This window comes from Triticum urartu, chromosome 3A, assembly GCF_056163025.1.
Source record: "Triticum urartu cultivar PI428250 chromosome 3A, HENAU_Tu73, whole genome shotgun sequence".
In the NCBI taxonomy this organism is placed as follows: Eukaryota; Viridiplantae; Streptophyta; class Magnoliopsida; order Poales; family Poaceae; genus Triticum; species Triticum urartu.
This window is the reverse complement of record NC_141875.1, coordinates 309936793-309957116: the sequence shown is the minus strand read 5'-3', so window position 1 is coordinate 309957116 and position 20324 is coordinate 309936793.

Here is a 20324-nt window from a genome sequence, read left to right as displayed (position 1 = left end):
CAGGCTGCAGCCAAAAGAAGGTGAGAATGACAAAGGCATCCGGATTAACTTTGATCCTTGGATGTCTCAATTACGACAGGCAGTGATGTGGTTCGAGCCTTCAGGTTGATAGGTAATTGGGCTGTTGCATCGAAAGGGTGGAGTACTGGTGTCTCCGGATCACTGGTCGCTGAAGCGGGGCTGCAAATTATGATGATGTTGGATCATCTCTTCGAATGACTTTGTTGTCTTTGCTGCTGGTTCTGGATGGGTAGTTCTTTCTTTTGTTATGCATATTCCTTGTCATTTGGTCATCCTCGTCTATGTCACTCTTACTATGTAATAGTTGCTTCTGTTTAGAATGTCATTCTCGTCTGGATCACGAGAGTCTGAGCGCTGCAGATGGGTGCGTTTTGGTGGTGTAGCAAGACTTCTTATGAACTATCATGTCTTGCTGTTTATGTCAGTAGTAGTCACTAGTCAGTGTTTAAATGTTGTATATATCATTGTTTTGAATTGTTTATTGTCTCGAACTACTGGTGGGCTAAATGAGGGCATCACCATTCTCCAGTGTTCAGAGTATATCTCCTTTTTTCAAGTTATATAATTTGAGCTCAGTGTCTTTTTGATGATGTACACTTGTTTGGGCCAGTGAGGTGTCGTTGAATGTGGGCCGAGTAGTAACGCAATGCCAAACAGGTCAATTATGACTCTCAGGCCGGGATCTCAAAAGATCCTGAAAAAAAGGCCGGGCTCTCCAAAAAAGAATGAATAAGGACTCTTAGGCCGACATGTGGGCGCCATGGTGTTTTCGTGCGCTTGCGCGCCAACAACATATTGGCGCGTGCTCGAAATTCATGCTACCTTTTCATCCGCAGTCTCCCGCCCCTCCCCCACCTCTGGAATCTCGATTCCTACTCCAGTTCCCCCAAATCCCCCTCCTGTACTCCCTGTACTCAAGCGCACTATCATGTCGCCGGTCAACGCGAATCTCCGAGCCAGAGATCCTGAGGTCTGTCCTGCCTTCGGTCGCTGCGTGCTGTCGCTCAACAGTGGCATGGCGGCGCTTGACGACCAGTTTGCCGGCAAAGTGCTGATGGTAACCATCAATGGCGACCGGCCTCCCGTCTCACCGGATGACCTTATCAAAGCTCTTGGCATTGCGCACGGCATCCAAATAAGTGACTTGCTCGTCGAAGTCTGTCCGCCACCGGCTGATTTCTTCGTCAGGTTCCGGACAACTTTCGACTGCAGTCGTGTGTCCGAATCTTCCCAGCGTTTGTTCTGCGATGGCGCGCTGGTGAGCTTTGATCGGTGGCACCCAGGATGGGGCTCGGTGCCCTCTGAGCTTGAGTTTTTAACAAAGCTTACCTTCCACGGCATGTCTCGACGTGCTTGGAACAGCGAGTCCATGAACGAGCTTATCAACGACCTTGGAGGTGAGCTCGTAAGTATGTTTGTTCCTCCAGACAGCTTGGCTCTGACGGTTATGGCATGGATGAAGAAGCCATCCACCATACCGAAGGTGATTTGTGTTGATATACCGGTGCAGGAACCGGGGTTGTACTATTCGTCACCACCAAGGCCGCCGCGGACCATGTTAGGGATGTACCTGTATCGAGTGTTCGTGCATGTCGAAGAAGTGGTCAATCCATCAATCGAAGTCCTGCCGCCGCCGCTGGTGCCAGGGTCTGTCGATGACGTCCATTACAGGAGTCAACGTTAGACTTTCCCCGTGTTGCTCGGAACGATGGATGGCACAGGGCCTACTCCATCGCGCGGCGGAGGCCACTGCTTCTTTGGGAGAAGAGGCAGGGCTGGCTGCCTGGATGTGCTCTAATTTGAGGTAACAACTGAATCTTGTCAGATACTAGTTAAATCCGAGCTATGGGTGTGAAGCACTGATATTCCAGTACATTTGATTGTGACCTGTTCTAATTTTGTACCTGAACTTTTTTTTAGAAAGGGTTGTACGTCAACTTAATGTGCTAGGAGAACTTATTGTGTTGTCTGTCTGTTTTCTTTGCATAACATTCAAGATATTTCCCCGTCATTGATAAAGACGATGAACCGTTATGTATGACTTCGTTGGTTTCAACATAGCCCTTCCAGTAGCGATCCACTGCTTCCATCCTGATTGTGCCGCCTGCGTGAAATTTTTGTATGCAAGTTCAGTGTGCTATGATGTTCTATATGATTGTGTCAACTATATAAGTTTTTACTGAGCATCAGCAATGCATATGGCTGAAAGATGTATTTACGAGCATCGGCCGAGCGGTCTCTCTCTCTCTCTCTCTCACACACACACACACATACACACACAAGTGGGACCCGTTGAATTATTTATTTGCTCGTGACAGCTTTTAATTAGGTTCCATTCTAATCTAACTTTTTTCTTAAGTTATTAATTGAGCTCAGTGACCTTAAAAAGTTGTACAGAAGCCTTGTTTGGGCCTTTCCGGCGTCGCTGAATGTGGGCTGAGTAACCATGTTAGGTTGTACTGTACTACACAAGCCTTTTTTCGCTATTTTTTCTTAAATAATACATTTTTATTAATTTTCATAAATATTACGCTGGGTAATTTTTTTTCAAAAATAATACACCGTCCGCCCGCTACAGGCCGACTGGGCCTAGTCGGCCCACAGCAGGCCGATTGGATTCCAGTCGGCCTACAGCTGGCCGACTGGCCCCTATCGGCCCACTGTGGGCTGACTGGAGCTAATTGGCTCGCTGTGGGCTAATTGTTTTTGCAAAAGTGTTAATCATGTATTTAAAAAATATGTGTATTGTGGCCTCCTCCGCTCGCTGTGGGCCCACTGTTGACTAAAAAATATGTTTTAAAAAGTGTTAATCATGTATTTAAAAATTGTTAAATGTGTGTATAAAAAATGTTCCTTATCTATACAATTTTTTTAATGTGTGTATAAAAAATAGCTTTTTTTCAACATCAGCAATGCAATTGGGCCGACAGTTGTACACAATATCCGGGTCAACTTGTTATTCTCCGCCCCGCTGGGCTGCAAACTTTCCTAAGAGGTATGCATTAGGCTTAACAAGGAAATGAACTTTAAGAAATAATAAATGGGATGTAATTATAATAACTGGACAGTTACTATGCACCAAACACGTAATTAGTTTGAAAAATATATTATTTTTGGAATTTGAAAATTTTAATTTCATTACTTGTTGTGCGCGCAATATTTCGTTGGATTTTAACGTAATACAACTTTATTTTGAAATTATATTTAACCTGACTAGAAATTTTGGATACAAATATTTCGGATCCCATCAAAATGTGGGAATTTTTTTTGAATTCTGTTTTGAGCGGTTGTTTGAAATTATTAATCGTTGTCCTAGCTAGAAGTTGGGCTGTACTTTTAACAAACTATAAATGGGCTGTAGTAAATTCCATTGGAATTAAAAAATGGGTTGTACATTCTTACAAATCGCAAGGGCTATATGTTCTCTGCCAAATCCGAGCTGTGGGCCTACTAAGTTAACGTGTACCAAGGGCTTTGTCAACTTAGTCAATATAAACGATTCTAACTGCAGTGATCGTACGATGTCCATCCAACGGCCGTAGTGCTTCTTCAACCTCTGGTCTTCTTGCTCCAGCCGTCCAAGCAGCGCCGGTCGTGTCGCGTGCTCCTGCCTCCCGTGGCTAGCTGTGATGCCGCGGAGGCCTCACTGCTCCGTACTACTCCCACCGCTGGCCAGGCCATCCCTCTACTCACCCACACCCCCTGTTATTCTGCGACGATGACAGCCTCACACCGCAGCCGAACCAGTGAACCCTCGTACTCCTCTCCGCGCGGGCTTCCACTGCTGTGTCTTCCCCGGCTCCGCGTCGTCCCCTTCCTAGGCCTCGCCATCGTCCAGACCACCGCCCTGGTGCTCTCGGCGCGTCATGGTCAACGTGGTCAATGACCGACTTCCATCAGAAGAGTACTGTACGCGGAGAGGCTGACAGCTGGGTCCACGGCAGCCGCAAGGAAGTGCCTCCTTATTACGCGCAAAATAATTATTCCTCCACCTGACAGCGGGGACCCACCGGACGGGCCACCGTATTTCACGAAAAAAATGATTCGCCCCCTGACTGCTGGGACCCACGAGCTACATCTTCGCATGCAAGGAAGTGCGTCCGAAAAAAACGATTCGCCCCCCTGACTGCTGGGACCCACCAGGCCCCCGACTGCTGGGACCCACCAGCTACATCTTCGCACGCAAGGAAGTGCGTCCGGGTAAAAAAACAAAACGATTCGCCCCCTGACTGCTAGGACCGACCAGCTACATCTTCCCAGGCAAGGAAGTGCCTGACAGTCGGGACCCACCTGGTCGAAGCATACGTAGCGTTGTCATTCTGGTCGCGAATGTGTACGTACATACTGGTCGATGTAGAGGCGCGCACGTGTCGTAGTAGAGGCGCGCACGTAGCATGTACACGTATGTACAACGGCCAGGGTGCAAGAAAGAAAATACGGCCACGTATGTGTACATACGGGCAGGGTCTTGAACGCCTACTCGCGCATATGTACGGCGAGGGCTCGTGTACATGGCTGGGTCGGAACGGAGAAACAGCGTCGTTGTCGTGTTCATGGGGAGGCAACGGAATGCGTCGTGTTCATGGGGAGGCAACGGAATGCGTCGTGTTCATCGGGAGGGCTTGGACGGAACAGGCGATGGAAACGAGGCCTGGCGTACCGCAGAACGGAGGAAACGGCCTTGTGTTTGACCGGCCACGTTCGAAACGGGATCCTGTTCATCGAGAGGGGTCTGGCGTACCGTAGAACGGAGGAAACAGACCTCCTACGATCGAAACGGGGGTCCTGTTGATCGGGAGGGGTGTGGCGTACCGCAAAACGGAGGAAACAGACTTGTGTTGGAGCGCTACGGTCGAAACGGGGGTCCTGTTCATCGGGAGGGGTGTGGCGTACCACAAAACGGGACTCCACGGGATACTGTTCATCTCCACCATCGACCCCCTCCAGCCTCCACGAGCTACTGTTCATCCACCGTCGACCTCCTCCAGCCTCCACCTGCGACTATTCATCCACGGGCTCCTGTTCATCCAGCCTCCACCGCGCGCTACTCCACCGGCTACTGTTCAACCACCCCTCCACACCACGGGGTCCTGTTCAACCACCCCTCCACGGGCACCCCTCCACCGTCTACTGTTCATCCAACCCTCCACACCACGGGGTCCTGTTCAACCACCCCTCCACCGTCTACTGTTCATCCAGCCTTCCACACCACGGGGTCCTGTTCATCCACCCATCCACGGGCACCCCTCCACCGTCTACTGTTCATCCAACCCTCCACCATACCACGGGGTCCTGTTCATCCAGAGGCAACGCCACCGCTCACTGTTCATCCAAACCCCTCCCGCAACGCTCACTGTTCATCCCATCGACCGTCTTCAGTTAGCAGCAGTAGCGAAGGAATCGCTCGATCGGGTTCAGTTAACAACCATCAATCGATCGTGCGGGTTCAGTAACGCGTAGCCTGCAGTGCAATCGCTCGGGTTAAGTTAGAGCCCAACGCCTCACTCGAGTTCAGTTAGAGCCAACGCCTCGCACACACGCGCGTACGTGTACAAGAGAAACGCGCATCGCTCGGCCCCCGACCTCCCACCGTAACCAGGAACTCCCCAAAATTTTCCTCGCCCATGCTTCTACCACGGTTTTTTCCGTCATGGACGGCCCAAAGAATGTCATGCAGCTGCGTCTCCGGCCCGCCCAGGATGAAAAGCCCATTTTCTTTCATGATTTTTTGTCATAGAAGTAGGAGCCCACCACATCTATGATGATACCGGGTTTTGTCACAATTATCGTCATAGAAGTGTCATATGTATGACATAATTTTTTTTCGTTCGGCCCAAAATGACACAGATGTGTCTTTTTTTTGTAGTGTATGTAAGCAGCTTCACCGAGGTCTGTCATTGAAAAACTCTTATTCAAGTATCCCTTTATGCTATCCAAAAATTTTATATCATTTCCAATAAGCAATATGTCATTGACATATAATATCAGAAATGCTACAGAGCTCCCACTCACTTTCTTGTAAATACAGGCTTTCTCCAAAAGTCTGTATAAAACCAAATGCTTTGATCACACTATCAAAGCGTTTATTCCAACTCCGAGAGGCTTGCACCAGTCCATAAATGGATCGCTGGAGCTTGCACACTTTGTTAGCTCCCTTTGGATCGACAAAACCTTCCGGTTGCATCATATACAACTCTTCTTCCAGAAATCCATTCAAGAATGCAGTTTTGACATCCATCTGCCATATTTCATAATCATAAAACGCGGCAATTGCTAACATGATTCGGACAGACTTAAGCATCGCTATGGGTGAGAAGGTCTCATCGTAGTCAATCCCTTGAACTTGTCGAAAACCTTTCGCAACAAGTCGAGCTTTGTAGACAGTAACATTACTGTCAGCGTCAATCTTCTTCTTGAAGATCCATTTATTCTCAATTGCTTGCCGATCAACGGGCAAGTCAACCAAAGTCCACACTTTGTTCTCATATATGGATCCCATCTCAGATTTCATGGCTTCAAGCCATTTTGCGGAATCTGGGCTCACCATCGCTTCTTCATAGTTCGTAGGTTCATCATGATCTAGTAGCATGACTTCCAGAACATGATTACCGTACCACTCTGGTGCGGATCTTACTCTGGTTGATCTACGAAGATCAGTAGCAACTTGATCTGACGTTTCATGATCATCATCATTAACTTCCTCACTAGTTGGTGTAGGTGTCACAGAAACTGATTTCTGTGATGTACTACTTTCCAATAAGGGAGCAGGTACAGTTACCTCATCAAGTTCTACTTTCCTCCCACTCGCTTCTTTCGAGAGAAACTCCTTCTCTAGAAAGGATCCATTCTTGGCAATGAATGTCTTGCCTTCGGATCTGTGATAGAAGGTGTACCCAACAGTCTCCTTTGGGTATCCTATGAAGACACATTTCTCCGATTTGGGTTCGAGCTTATCAGGTTGAAGCTTTTTCACATAAGCATCGCAGCCCAAAATTTAAGAAATGACAACTTTGGTTTCTTGCCAAACCACAGTTCATAAGGCGTCGTCTCAACGGATTTTGATGGTGCCCTATTTAACGTGAATGCGGCCGTCTCTAAAGCATAACCCCGAAAGGATAGCGGTAAATCTGTAAGAGACATCATAGATCGCACCATATCAAGTAAAGTGCGATTACGACATTCGGACACACCATTACGTTGTGGTGTTCCGGGTGGCGTGAGTTGCAAAACTATTCCGCATTGTTTCAAATGTAGACCAAACTCGTAACTCAAATATTCTCCTCCACGATCAGATCATAGAAACTTTATTTTCTTGTTACGATGATTTTCAACTTCACTCTAAAATTCTTTGAACTTTTCAAATGTTTCAGACTTATGCTTCATTAAGTAGATATACCCATATCTGCTTAAATCATCTGTGAAGGTGAGAAAATAACGATATCCGCCAGGAGCCTCAACATTCATCGGACCACATACATCTGTATGTATGATTTCCAACAAATCTGTTGCTCTCTCCATAGTACCGGAGAACGGCGTTTTAGTCATCTTGCCCATGAGGCACGGTTCGCAAGTACCAAGTGATTCATAATCAAGTGGTCCAAAAGTCCATCAGTATGGAGTTTCTTCATGCGCTTTACACCGATATGACCTAAACGGCAGTGCCACAAATAAGTTGCACTATCATTATCAACTCTGCATCTTTTGGCTTCAACATTATGAATATGTGTATCACTACTATCGAGATTCATCAAAAACAGACCACTCTTCAAGGGTGCATGACCATAGAAGATATTACTCATATAAATAGAACAACCATTATTCTCTGATTTAAATGAATAACCGTCTCGCATCAAACAAGATCCAGATATAATGTTCATGCTCAACGCTGGCACCAAATAACAATTATTTAGGTCTAATACTAATCCCGAAGGTAGATGTAGAGGTAGCGTGCCGACCGCGATCACATCGACTTTGGAACCGTTTCCCACGCGCATCGTCACCTCGTCCTTTGCCAGTGTTCACTTAATCCGTAGTCCCTGTTTCAAGTTGCAAATATTAGCAACAGAACCAGTATGAAATACCCAGGTGCTACTGCGAGCTCTAGTAAGGTACACATCAATAACATGTATATTACATATACCTTTGTTCACCTTGCTGTCCTTCTTATCCGCCAAATACTTGGGGCAGTTCTGCTTCCAGTGACCAGTCTGCTTGCAGTAGAAGCACTCAGTTTCAGGCTTAGGTCCAGACTTGGGTTTCTTCTCCTGAGCAACAACTTGCTTGCTGTTCTTCTTGAAGTTCCCCTTCTTCTTCCCTTTGCCCCTTTTCTTGAAACTAGTGGTCTTGTTGACCATCAACACTTGATGCTCCTTCTTGATTTCTACCTCCGCAGCTTTTAGCATTGCAAAGAGCTCAGGAATTGTCTTATTCATCCCTTGCATATTATAGTTCATCATGAAGCTCTTGTAGCTTGGTGGCAGTGATGGAAGAACTCTGTCAATGACACTATCAACCGGAAGATCAACTCCCAGCTGAGTCAAGTGATTATGGTACCCAGACATTCTGAGTATATGTTCACTGACAGAACTATTCTCCTCCATCTTGCAGCTGTAGAACTTATTGGAGACTTCATATCTCTTAATCCGGGAATTTGCTTGAAATATTAACTTCAACTCCTGGAACATCTCATATGCTCCATGACGTTTAAAACGTCGTTGAAGTCCCGGTTCCAAGCCGTAAAGCATGGCACACTGAACTATCGAGTAGTCATCAACACGCAGCTGCCAGGCATTCACAATGTCTGTAGTTGCTGGCGCAGGAGGTACACCTAGCGGTGCTTCCAGGACGTAACTCTTCTGTGCAGCAATGAGGATAATCCTCAAGTTACGAACCCAATCCGTGTAATTTCTACCATCATCTTTCAACTTTGCTTTCTCAAGGAACGCATTAGAATTCAACGGAACAATAGCATGGGCCATCTATCTACAATCAAACATAGACAAGAAAGATACTATCAGGTACTAAGCTCATGATAAATTTAAGTTCAATTAATCATATTACTTAAGAACTCCCACTTATAAAGACATCCCTCTAATCCTCTAAGTGATCACGTGATCCAAATCAACTAAACCATAACCGATCATCACTTGAAATGGAGTAGCTTTCAATGGTGAACATCACTATGTTGATCATATCTACTATATGATTCACGCTCGACCTTTCAGTCTAAGTGTTCTGAGGCCATATCTGCATATGCTAGGCTCGTCAAGTTTAACCTGAGTATTCTACGTGTGCAAAACTGGCTTGCCCCCGTTGTAGATGGACGTAGAGCTTATCACACCCGATCATCACGTGGTGTCTGGGCATGGCGAACTTTGGCAACGGTGCATACTCAGGGAGAACACTTTTATCTTGAAATTTAGTGAGAGATCATCTTATAATGCTACCGTCAATCAAAGCAAGATAAGATGCATAAAAGATAAAGATCACATGCAATCAATATAAGTGATATGATATGGCCATCATCATCTTGTGCTTGTGATCTCCATCTCCGAAGCACCGTCATGATCACCATTGTCACCGGCGGGACACCTTGATCTCCATCGTAGCATCGTTGTCATCTCGCCAATCTTATGCTTTCCACGACTATCGCTACCGCTTAGTGATAAAGTAAAGCATTATAGGGCGATTGCATTGCATACAATAAAGCGACAACCATATGGCTCCTGCCAGTTGCCGATAGCTCGGTTACAAAACATGATCATCTCATACAATAAAATTAGCATCATGTCTTGACCATATCACATCACAACATGCCCTGCAAAAACAAGTTAGACGTCCTCTACTTTGTTGTTGCAAGTTTTACGTGGCTGCTACGGGCTTAGCAAGAACCGTTCTTACCTACGCATCAAAACGACAATGATAGTTTGTCAAGTTGGTGCTGTTTTAACCTTCGCAAGGACCGGGCGTAGCCACACTCGGTTCAACTAAAGTTGGAGAAACTGACACCCGCCAGCCACCTATGTGCAAAGCACGTCAGTAGAACCAGTCTCGCGTAAGCGTACGCGTAATGTCGGTCCGGGCCGCTTCATCCAACAATACCGCCGAACCAAAGTATGACATGCTGGTAAGCAGTATAACTTATATCGCCCACAACTCACTTGTGTTCTACTCGTGCATATAACATCAACGCATAAAACCTGGCTCTGATACCACTGTTGGGGAACGTAGTAATTTCAAAAAAAAAATCCTACGCACACGCAAGATCATGGTGATGCATAGCAACGAGAGGGGAGAGTGTTGTCCACGTACCCTCATAGACCGAAAGCGGAAGCGTTAGCACAACGCGGTTGATGTAGTCGTACGTCTTCATGATCCAACCGATCAAGTACCGAACGTACGGCACCTCTGAGTTCAGCACACATTTAGCCCGATGACGTCCCTCGAACTCCGATCCAGCCGAGTGTTGAGGGAGAGTTTCGTCAGCACGACAACGTGGTGACGGTGTTGATGTTCTACCGATGCAGAGCTTCGCCTAAGCACCGTTACAGTATTATTGAGGTGGACTATGGTGGAGTGGGGCACCGCACACGGCTAAGAGATCAATGATCAACTGTTGTTTCTCTAGGGTGCCCCTGCCCCCGTATATAAAGGAGCAAGGGGGGGTGTGGCCGACCAAGGGAGAGGGCACGCCAGGAGGAGTTCTACTCCCACTGGGAGTAGGACTCCCCCTTTCCTAGTTGGATTAAGACTTGAGGGAGAAGGAGTGGAGGAGAAGTAAGGAAGGGGGGCGCCGCCCCCCTCTCCTTGTCCTATTAGGACTAGGGGGGAAGGGGCGCGCGGCCAGCCCTTGCCTCCTCACCTCTCTTCCACCTAGGCCCACTAAGGCCCATTTGATTCCCGGGGGGTTCCGGTAACCTCCAGGTACTCCGGTAAAATCCCGATTTTACTCGGAACACTTCCGATATCCAAACATAGGCTTCCAATATATCAATCTTCATGTCTCGACCATTTAGAGACTCCTCGTCATGTCCGTGATCACATCCGAGACTCCGAACAACCTTCGGTACATCAAAACATATAAACTCATAATATAACTATCATCGTAACGTTAAGCGTGCGGACCCTACGGGTTCGAGAACTATGTAGACATGACCGAGACACGTCCCCGGTCAATAATCAATAGCAGAACCTGGATGCTCATATTGGCTCCTACATATTCTACAAAGATCTTTATCGGTCAGACCGCATAACAACATACGTTGTTCCCTTTGTCATCGGTATGTTACTTGCCCGAGATTCGATCGTCGGTATCTCAATACCTAGTTCAATCTCGTTACTGGCAAGTCTCTTTACTCGTTCCGTAATACATCATCCCGCAACTAACTCATTAGTTGCAATGCTTGCAAGGCTTAAGTGATGTGCATTACCGAGAGGGCCCAGAGTGACAAATCACCTCTCCGACAATCGGAGTGACAAATCCTAATCTCGAAATACGCCAACCCAACAAGTACCTTCGGAGACACCTGTAGAGCACCTTTATAATCACCCAGTTACGTTGTGACGTTTGGTAGCACACAAAGTGTTCCTCCGGTAAACGGGAGTTGCATAATCTCATAGTCATAGGCACATGTATAAGTCATGAAGAAAGCAATGGCAACATACTAAACGATCGTGTGCTAAGCTAACGGAATGGGTCATGTAAATCACATCATTCTCCTAATGATGTGATCCCGTTAATCAAATGAGAACCCATGTAAATGGCTAGGAAACTTAACCATCTTTGATCAACGAGCTAGTCAAGTAAAGGCATACTAATGACACTTTGTTTGTCTATGTATTCACACATGTATTATGTTTCCGGTTAATACAATTCTAGCATGAATAATAAACATTTATCATGATATAAGGAAATAAATAATAACTTTATTATTGCCTCTAGGGCATATTTCCTTCACACGACGCCTGTTGCGGTGACTGCCACCCCCGCCCTGCTGCTGATGCTGAGGAGCGGGAGGTGCGGGTGGAGCGGGCGGGAGGGGGTAGTACCCCGGTGGCGCCGGCGGACGTGGTTGGGGTGGTGCGGGCTGCGGCTGCCCACGAGATGTCCCAGCGGCGAGGGCGGTGTGGTGGACACGAGCCTTGACCTTCTTCATTCGGCGTTCCTCCAAGCGTAAATACACGGCGACGGACTGGAAGGTCGGGTTCGGCAGCAGGGAGAGGTTCGAGGCCACGTTGCCGAAATCCTCATTGAGGCCGGCGGTGAGGGTGCTAAGCATGAGCTCGTCCGACACCTTGGCGCCGATGTCGCGGAGCTCATTGGCGAGGCGCTTGAGGCGCATGCAGTAGTCATCGATGGAGGAATCATCTTGGTGGCACCTGAAAAATTCCTACTGCAAAAACACAAGACGTTGAAGCTTGTTATCGGTGAAGAGATTGTTGATCTTGGTCCACACGGCACACGCGTTGTCATCCTCCGAGACGACCGTGTGGAAGATGTCCGGGGAGACGGTGAGGTAAAACCACCGGATGAGGGAGGCATCAATGGCCGCCCAGTCCGGATCATCCACCATGAGATCACCATCCACGGTCCCGTCGACGTGCTCAAGGAGGTGGTACTCGCGGAAGACGAGGTTGAAGTAGGTCTTCCACGCATAGTACGAGGAGGTGGACTGGTCAAGCTTGATGGGAACGCGGGTGTGGATGTCGAGATCACGAACGGCGGTGGCGTCGGGTATGAGTCCGACGAACTGGTTGGAGTTGCTGGAGTGGGGAGACGCCACGGGAGCAGCGGCAAGGAGAGGGGTGCGGCGACTCGGGTGGGAGGAGGGTAGTGGCAGCGGCGCAGGGTAGGGTTAGGGTTTTTGGGGCACAACGGCGACTTGGGGAGGAAGGAAGCGGCGACAGAGGGAAGGGCGGCGGCTGCGAGAGGAAGGGGTGCGGCGGCGACAGTGGACAGCGGCGGCGGCGACGCAAGGGAGGCGACGACGGCTGGTGCGGAAGGTGGAATAGGATCGACGTGCTAAACTGATACCATGTTAGTTAGGAAGAATGAGATTGCACGAATCGATAATCATTGATCGTGTGCATGCTGCACATATATAGGTACAGGGTGGACCGGCCTCTACTTCTCTCCCAAAATGTACAAATATACAGGGGGAGAGAGATACAACGGTATAAGTACAGACCCTAGTCCGATACATATGCAGTGTACAACGTACGCTCAACACTGGGGATACCACAGTCACTCTAACCATCCAACCTCAGATTGGTTCACTACTAGTGATGGCTTTTGTTTAGTGCCAGGCAGCAGCTGCAGCACGTCAGGCGTAAGAAAAAGAAAGCCTGAGACAGGCTAACCACATTGCCTGTGCTAAGCGTTACATTTATCCTATATTTTATTATTAGGACAGGCTAACTATATTACTAGGACGTATAGGTCAGGCAGCCATTTTTTCTCTCAGGCCGGCAACCAAACAAACCATAAGGAGGTTCCAGGCAGGTGCTCAGGCCAGTCATTTCTCTCAGGATGGCAACCAAACAGCCCCGTCATCCTCAAATCTGTGCTCTGAATGCCCGCTGATCGTGGGTCTTGGGTGCGTCGGCCCGCACTGTGACCAAGCACTGCTTAAATTTTGTCATCGACGTCTATGTAACATATTCGCTACCCGATATCTATATTAAAAGCTCCCTCTAAAAAAAGCTCTTTTACGATGATTGAAAAGTTACGATATGTAATTTCATGTAACTCCCCCTTTGATTATTTCTCACTGGTGATCTCCACACGGTAGTTAAAAATATTAAGTTTAATCAAAAGGGTATTATGATCCTGTGTTTTTTTATTTTCGCAATTTGATAGGTCAATCCCTCAAATTTCACCTAACCCATCTCGCGAGAGGGAGGCGACGGCGGTGCGCGAGGACCTGGGGCATCCTCGGTTGTGCTTGGTCGTAGTGGTCGCGAGAGGAAGGGGTGATCGTGAGGACCTGTGAGACGGCGACGCAGGCTCAAGGAGTTGGCCGAAGACGCCGGTGCGAGGCCCCGGGCTTTGTCATAGTGGTCACTCCCCCCATGACCTCGCCGACACCGGCGTGAGGTCCTAGAAGCGAACCCCTGGCTGGGCTTGGCGTAGTGGTCGACCAACGGAGTAAGGTATCTCGCCCCCTGCTGTCATCTCTTTCTTCCCTCCCTCCCTGCACCTTCTGTCGGCGGTCGACCAACTACTCCTTGCACCACCTTGAAATAAAGATTCAGTTACTATTTTGGTTTGAGCAGACCACACCTCGTGTAGCTATTGCATTGAATTAAAGGGAAAAATATTGACCTCTATATTGACTATCGTCGATTACAAATGTTGGTAACATAGTATCATTTTCTTCATAGACTAGTTTGTGCCCGCCATCTCTCGGAGTCTTAGTTAGGATGGCCGATTGCATCTGGTAAAGTTATTTGTAAAGCTTCAAATCTTGTCTGCTAGGAGAGTGTTTGGAACAACTGTTTGAAAAATAAACTTTATGTCTGGTGTGGTTGTATTTGTCCAACAGCTTTTGCACAGTTTTATTAAAACATGTTAACTTTCGATTAATGTCTTCACTGAAAAGGAGAAGAATTATGTATGTTTTCTAGTTGAGCCTTTGGGTAAGGCTATTCCATCAGGGCATTCAAACACTATTCCGCCAGTCGCTAGTGGTAAGATGAATTGAAGTAAAACTAGGGTGTCCACGAGGGTGGTATCTTTTGGTTAGGTCCACAACCATGTTTTCTCCTGCAACTATTCTCTTGTTAGAACCCAGGAAGATAAGTTAGTCAAGACTGTCAAACTACGTATGTTGTACTTCCTATTTACACTGCAAAATAAATAAATAAATAGTGTAGCACAAATCTAGTTCTGTTTACTCCAGTACATGCTCCCAAGATTTAGGTTGATTTGCCATGAATGTCACCTATCTTGGCTCATGAAATGGTGGATATAGATGTGAATTTCTTGGATATTGGGCTATGTCCATAGATTCTATGTGGTTGTAACTACTGAATTTTTCGAACTTAGGCCAGTGTTCGACTAAAATGCGATAATATTTCTTCAAAGATGTGCAAGTATGTTCATTTAGGACAGTATATAGAGAGCTAGGAGTCTTAATTGTACATCTAGTGGCCGGGCACTTCAAATAGTTGAGTAAAGATACTCTTAGTTGATTCCTCGAGAAAAAAGAATACTCTTGGTTATTGTGCGGTGTATAAATATTTGCCAGGTGCTACAAACCTGAATAGTTCATTTGGATTGTTTGATACCAGTTTTCTACCTTCCATTTTATGCTTTGTGCAAGTTTCGTCCTCATATTAAACATGTAGCATCCCAAATTTTCAATTTGAAATGTTTTACAATTATAGTTAAGCATCTATTGCATTTTGTTTGAATTGTGGTGAAATTTGAAATTTCCAGAGGCATTTGAATTTTTTGTTTGAATTTGAGTTCACTTCAAACTGGCATGTTGAAATTCCTTTCAAAAATCCCTGACAAATACTTTAATCAAAAAGTATAAGAGGAGGTAACATGACACCTCAAAAGGTCGAAAGAAAATAATGCTAAAAGTATTTGGATTAAAATTTGGTTTTATTTGAAATTTTAAAAAATGATTTGTATAAAGTTCGTATTTTGCCTCTGGAAAATAGTTCATCATTTAGGATTTATTTTGATAAGGACATGGCTACCTTGAATATGATCACAAATATTGCATACGCGTATTTATTTGAGGTGATTTCTGATAAAAGTTATGCAATAATTTATTTATTCTATACGGAACAAAAATACTTCACCTCTTTTTGTTTCATGCCTAATTGAAGAACTATCGGACACTTCTACAATCCACATATGAAGATGAGGAAAAAGGAGACGTTTAGGTGTTGTTCAAGAAAAAAGTTCTCTCACGTCACTTTTAGCATAAGAGAAAATAGAGTCCAAGTCTCTCATGTTCTGGACTCAGATTCGGACTGCATAGACATACCTGAGTCAAAATTCAATATCTCTTTTATCCGGACTCTGACTAGGGTGATTCTGTTTTTGTTGAAAAGTAGATTTCGTGCTTTCCAACCCAATTGGATTCACCTTCAAATTCGTTTGGAGCATTGAGATATTGACAAAACAATCTGACGCTGCAGCAGTATCCGAGTCAAATTACAAGTCCAAAGGTGTTGCATCACCTCCACGTGGGTCCATGCGCCCTGTACTACCTAGGTTTAGTTTTAGGCTGCCTTGGGACGTCCTCCCACCTCCTTGGCCGCCACCCCTTGCTCATATATAAGTAGATCCATCTAGTAGCTTTTTCTTGGGATTTGTTTAGTTAAAAGTTAGCCATTGCAACTTCATGTACTTCGTTCGTGTCCAACGATCAGACCAAGACCGTTTTCGGATCCCCACCTTTATTCAGATTGCATTATCATATTATTTCTTGTTCTTCGATTGCATGTAGGAATAGACCTTCGTGGTCAGGTTGATTGTGCTTCCGACATCGTCAGTAACCTCAGAAGATTGGTTAAGTGATTGCTAAGGCGCAACACCGTGCACGTTTGTAGTCGGATCATCAAAGTTGACTCCACCGAATCGATAGTTATCATCTCATCGAAAGATTGGGACACCCTCGCCTCTATCAAGTGGTGTCAGTTTTCAGGTTGCTCGGTGAGAATTTCCAGTTTCCCTAGATTAGATTTATTTACTTACCTGTTGTCCAAGAAAAAGCCACAAAAAATTAGATTTATTCATCATTTGTCCAAGCCAGTATGAGCCTTTGCAATTTTCTTTTCATTGTTTGCATTATTGAATTGTCGGTTGCATCGTCGTGTCGAGTTGCTGGTCTTAGTGTCTAGTTCGTTTAGAGTTTTGAGTTCTGTTCACATTAGTCACGCCGCTACTGCATCGTTATCCCTTCCGTTGTCCACTACCCCATCCATCAATTTCCACCACGTGCTACCCATCATTCATTGTCATAATCATAGTTGAGGTCGTTCACATCTTCGCTTGATCCAATCTGCATCTTATATACTTTGTTTTGGAGAGAGAGAGAGAAACAAAAGAGATAGAGAAAAAACAATAAAGAAAGTCAGAGAAAAAAAATTCAAATCTATCTAACTCAATCTCGTAGCTGAATTCGGATTGGAATATGTTTTATGCACTGTTCAGTAAAATAGGCATATCTTCCTCATACAAAGTCTTTTGGCTCCACAAGTACTCAAATTAAAGCTAGCGAAGAGCCATTTCTAAATAGTTGCAGTAGCTTGTTTAATATTTGATACCGCAAAATCGTCTTCTAAATAGGTCTTTTTGCCTCTGAAGTTTCGTGAACACAGTTTGTTCTAGTTTTAGAATTTTTTGACTCCCCATATCAACTCGTAATTGAGTGATTTTTTTTGCCTTTGAAAGCTTGAGTCAATGCCATTATTGAGAAAAATTATCAAAAAATTGGCACTAAATTTTCCAGAGAAAAGTTGGAGAGAGAGTTGTTGGTATATCCTGCTTGGCAGTTATTTCTCATCATTATCTTTATTGCCATTGTGATCTTCACTTATATCTTGTTGTTCAGAGCTACTTCATATCCTTTATTGATGCTAGTTGTGCTACACCGTGACCTCATTAGTGTTCTAGGCTCGCATCTCTAGTCCGGTCTAGACTAGGACCAGCACAGTACCGTCGTTGAGCGTTTATTCACCATTGCATCTCTGAATTGATTATTCGAAATCTTTTGCTACCATATATTTAAGCTTTTCAAGCTTGTGACGCCCTCGATTCAATCGTACACTAATCATACACGCAAATGTGTACGATCAAGATCAAGGACTCACGGTAAGATATCACAACACAACTCTAGACACAAATTAAAATAATACAAGCTTTATATTACAAGCCAGGGGCCTCGAGGGCTTGAATACATAAGCTCGAAAACACAAGGGTCGGCGGAAGCAACAATATCTGAGTACAGACATAAGTTAGACAAGTTTTGCCTTAAGAAGGCTAGCACAAAAGCAACATTGATCGAAAAGGCAAGGCCTCCTGCCTAGGAGCCTCGTAACTACTCCTGGTCGACAGCGGTCTCCACGTAGTAGTAGGCATCCTCGGGGTAGTAGTAGTCATCGGTGGTGTCGTCTGGATCCTGGGCTCCATCATCTGGTTGCAACATTCGAAAATAAAGGAAAAGGGAAAAAAGAGGGAGCAAAGCAACCGTGAGTACTCATCCAAAGTACTTGCAAGCAAGGATCTACACTAAATATGCAACACTATCAAAGGAAGGGTTGTATACGTGGACTGGGTTGCAGAAATGCTAGAATAGAGAAAAGGCCTAGTCCTATCGATGACTAGCATCTTCTGGAAACCACCATCTTGCAGCAACAGGAGGAAGTAGAGTAGCATAAAGTAAAGTAGTAGTGTTATCAACCTCGGCCAGAGATCCTTTCTCGACTCCCTGCGAGAAAGCAATCCCAGAGCCATACTATCCATTCATCATATCCATGTCTCATCTCAAGTATCCAGTTCTAGTTGTATCGATCGGGATACAACTCCAAGTGTCCATTACCGTAGGACAGGTTATCGATAGATGTTTTCTTCCCTGCAAGGGTGCACCAACTTACCCACCACGCTCGATTAACTCTAGCCGGACACACTTTCCTGGGTCATGCCTGGCCTAGTCCAAACAATACGCCGCAACCCGACCTAGGCTTAATAGAGAGGTCAGCACGCCGGACTAAATCTATGCCCCCAGGGGTCATGGGCCATCTCCTCGGGAACTCCTGCACGTTGCGTACGCGGCCGGTGAGTAGACCTAGCTACCTCCTTAAACAAGGCAGGAGCTTACGCAGTCCAACCCGATGCACACTGCTCAGTCGCTGGCGTCCATTAAGCTTCGGCTGATGTATACGACGCAGAACACCCATACAATGCCCATGTGATGGTTAGTGCTATCAGGCCAGAGGCCCCTCGGATCAAATATCCAAATCGTTGTGGATTAGGAACGCACGGTAACAAGTAGAGACTCACGAAAGATGTGACCCCGTCGCCCTGTCTCGAGGACTTGCGGCAAGGGCTAAGAATGCCCGGTCACGCCTCGTAAGAATCTCGCGGGCACCTTCCAGGTCAACCCGACTCCACATCACTCGCAAATAAGCTCACTCGGGTACCCCTCAGGGCCGACCCATCTTTAGTAACATGGTTCGGTGTAAAGTCATAGTAACCGTGTGTCTAACACCAAGTGGAAAACCCGAGGAATCACCCCCGGTGAATTCCACTCGATGTAATCATCAAGGTGAACGTAAGAGGATCCATCCTCGAGGTTCACACTTGAGGGGTTGCACGACAGAGCCGTATCGGAAGTGGTTAAGGAGGAAATCACCCTCGATGACCACGACCAGATAGCTACACTACAGAGATCTCATCAGGAGTGATGTATGAGGTTCCACCCTTGGCACTCGATGGTAAATCTACATACTCGAGCAGCAAAAGGGGCGTGAAGTGATGTGAGGTGTCGGGCTCTGGTCTTCGATCCTGTTGAACGGGCCTTCGATGATGAAGCAGGGGCAACAAGGACAAGGTGGGGGTCACTGATGGGTCACTAGCCAACCTATGCTAAGCAGTTTAGGATAAGCAGGTAAGGTACAATGAGCAGGTTACAAAAGCAGGCTATGCATCAGAATAGGAGCAATCAATAACAGTAGCAAAATCTAATGCAAGCATGTGAGAATGGAATGGGCGATATCGGGATGATCAAAGTGGGGGGGGGGCTTGCCTGGTTGCTCAGACAAGAAGGAGGGGTCGTCGGTGACATAGTCGATCACAGCGGCATCGGCAGCTGCCACGGGGTCTACCGAAGAGAAGAGGGGGGAGAAACAGTAAATACAGAGCAAACAAAGCATCACAAGGCATAACATGGCAATATGCAGTGCTAGGAGTGTTCTAACGTAGTGCTACACGATACCGGTGAAAGGGGAAGTCAAACGGGAATATTTTCCCGGTTCCGGACCTGTGTCAGACAGATGACCGGACAGGGAATGTTCCATGTTCAGCATGCTAGGGGCATGTGACAGATGGACGAACTGCGTATTCGGATTCGTCTCGTCGTTCTGAGCAACTTTCATATATAAAATTTTTCGATCCGAGCTACGGTTTATTTTCTATTAATTTTTAAAGATTTGAACATTTTCTGGAATTATTTAAATTAACAGAAATTCATTATGATGTCAGCATTGCGCCGGGATTACGTCACTAGTCAACAGACTCGCTGACCAGGTTCAAACCTGACCTGTGGGTCCAGTGGGACCCACAC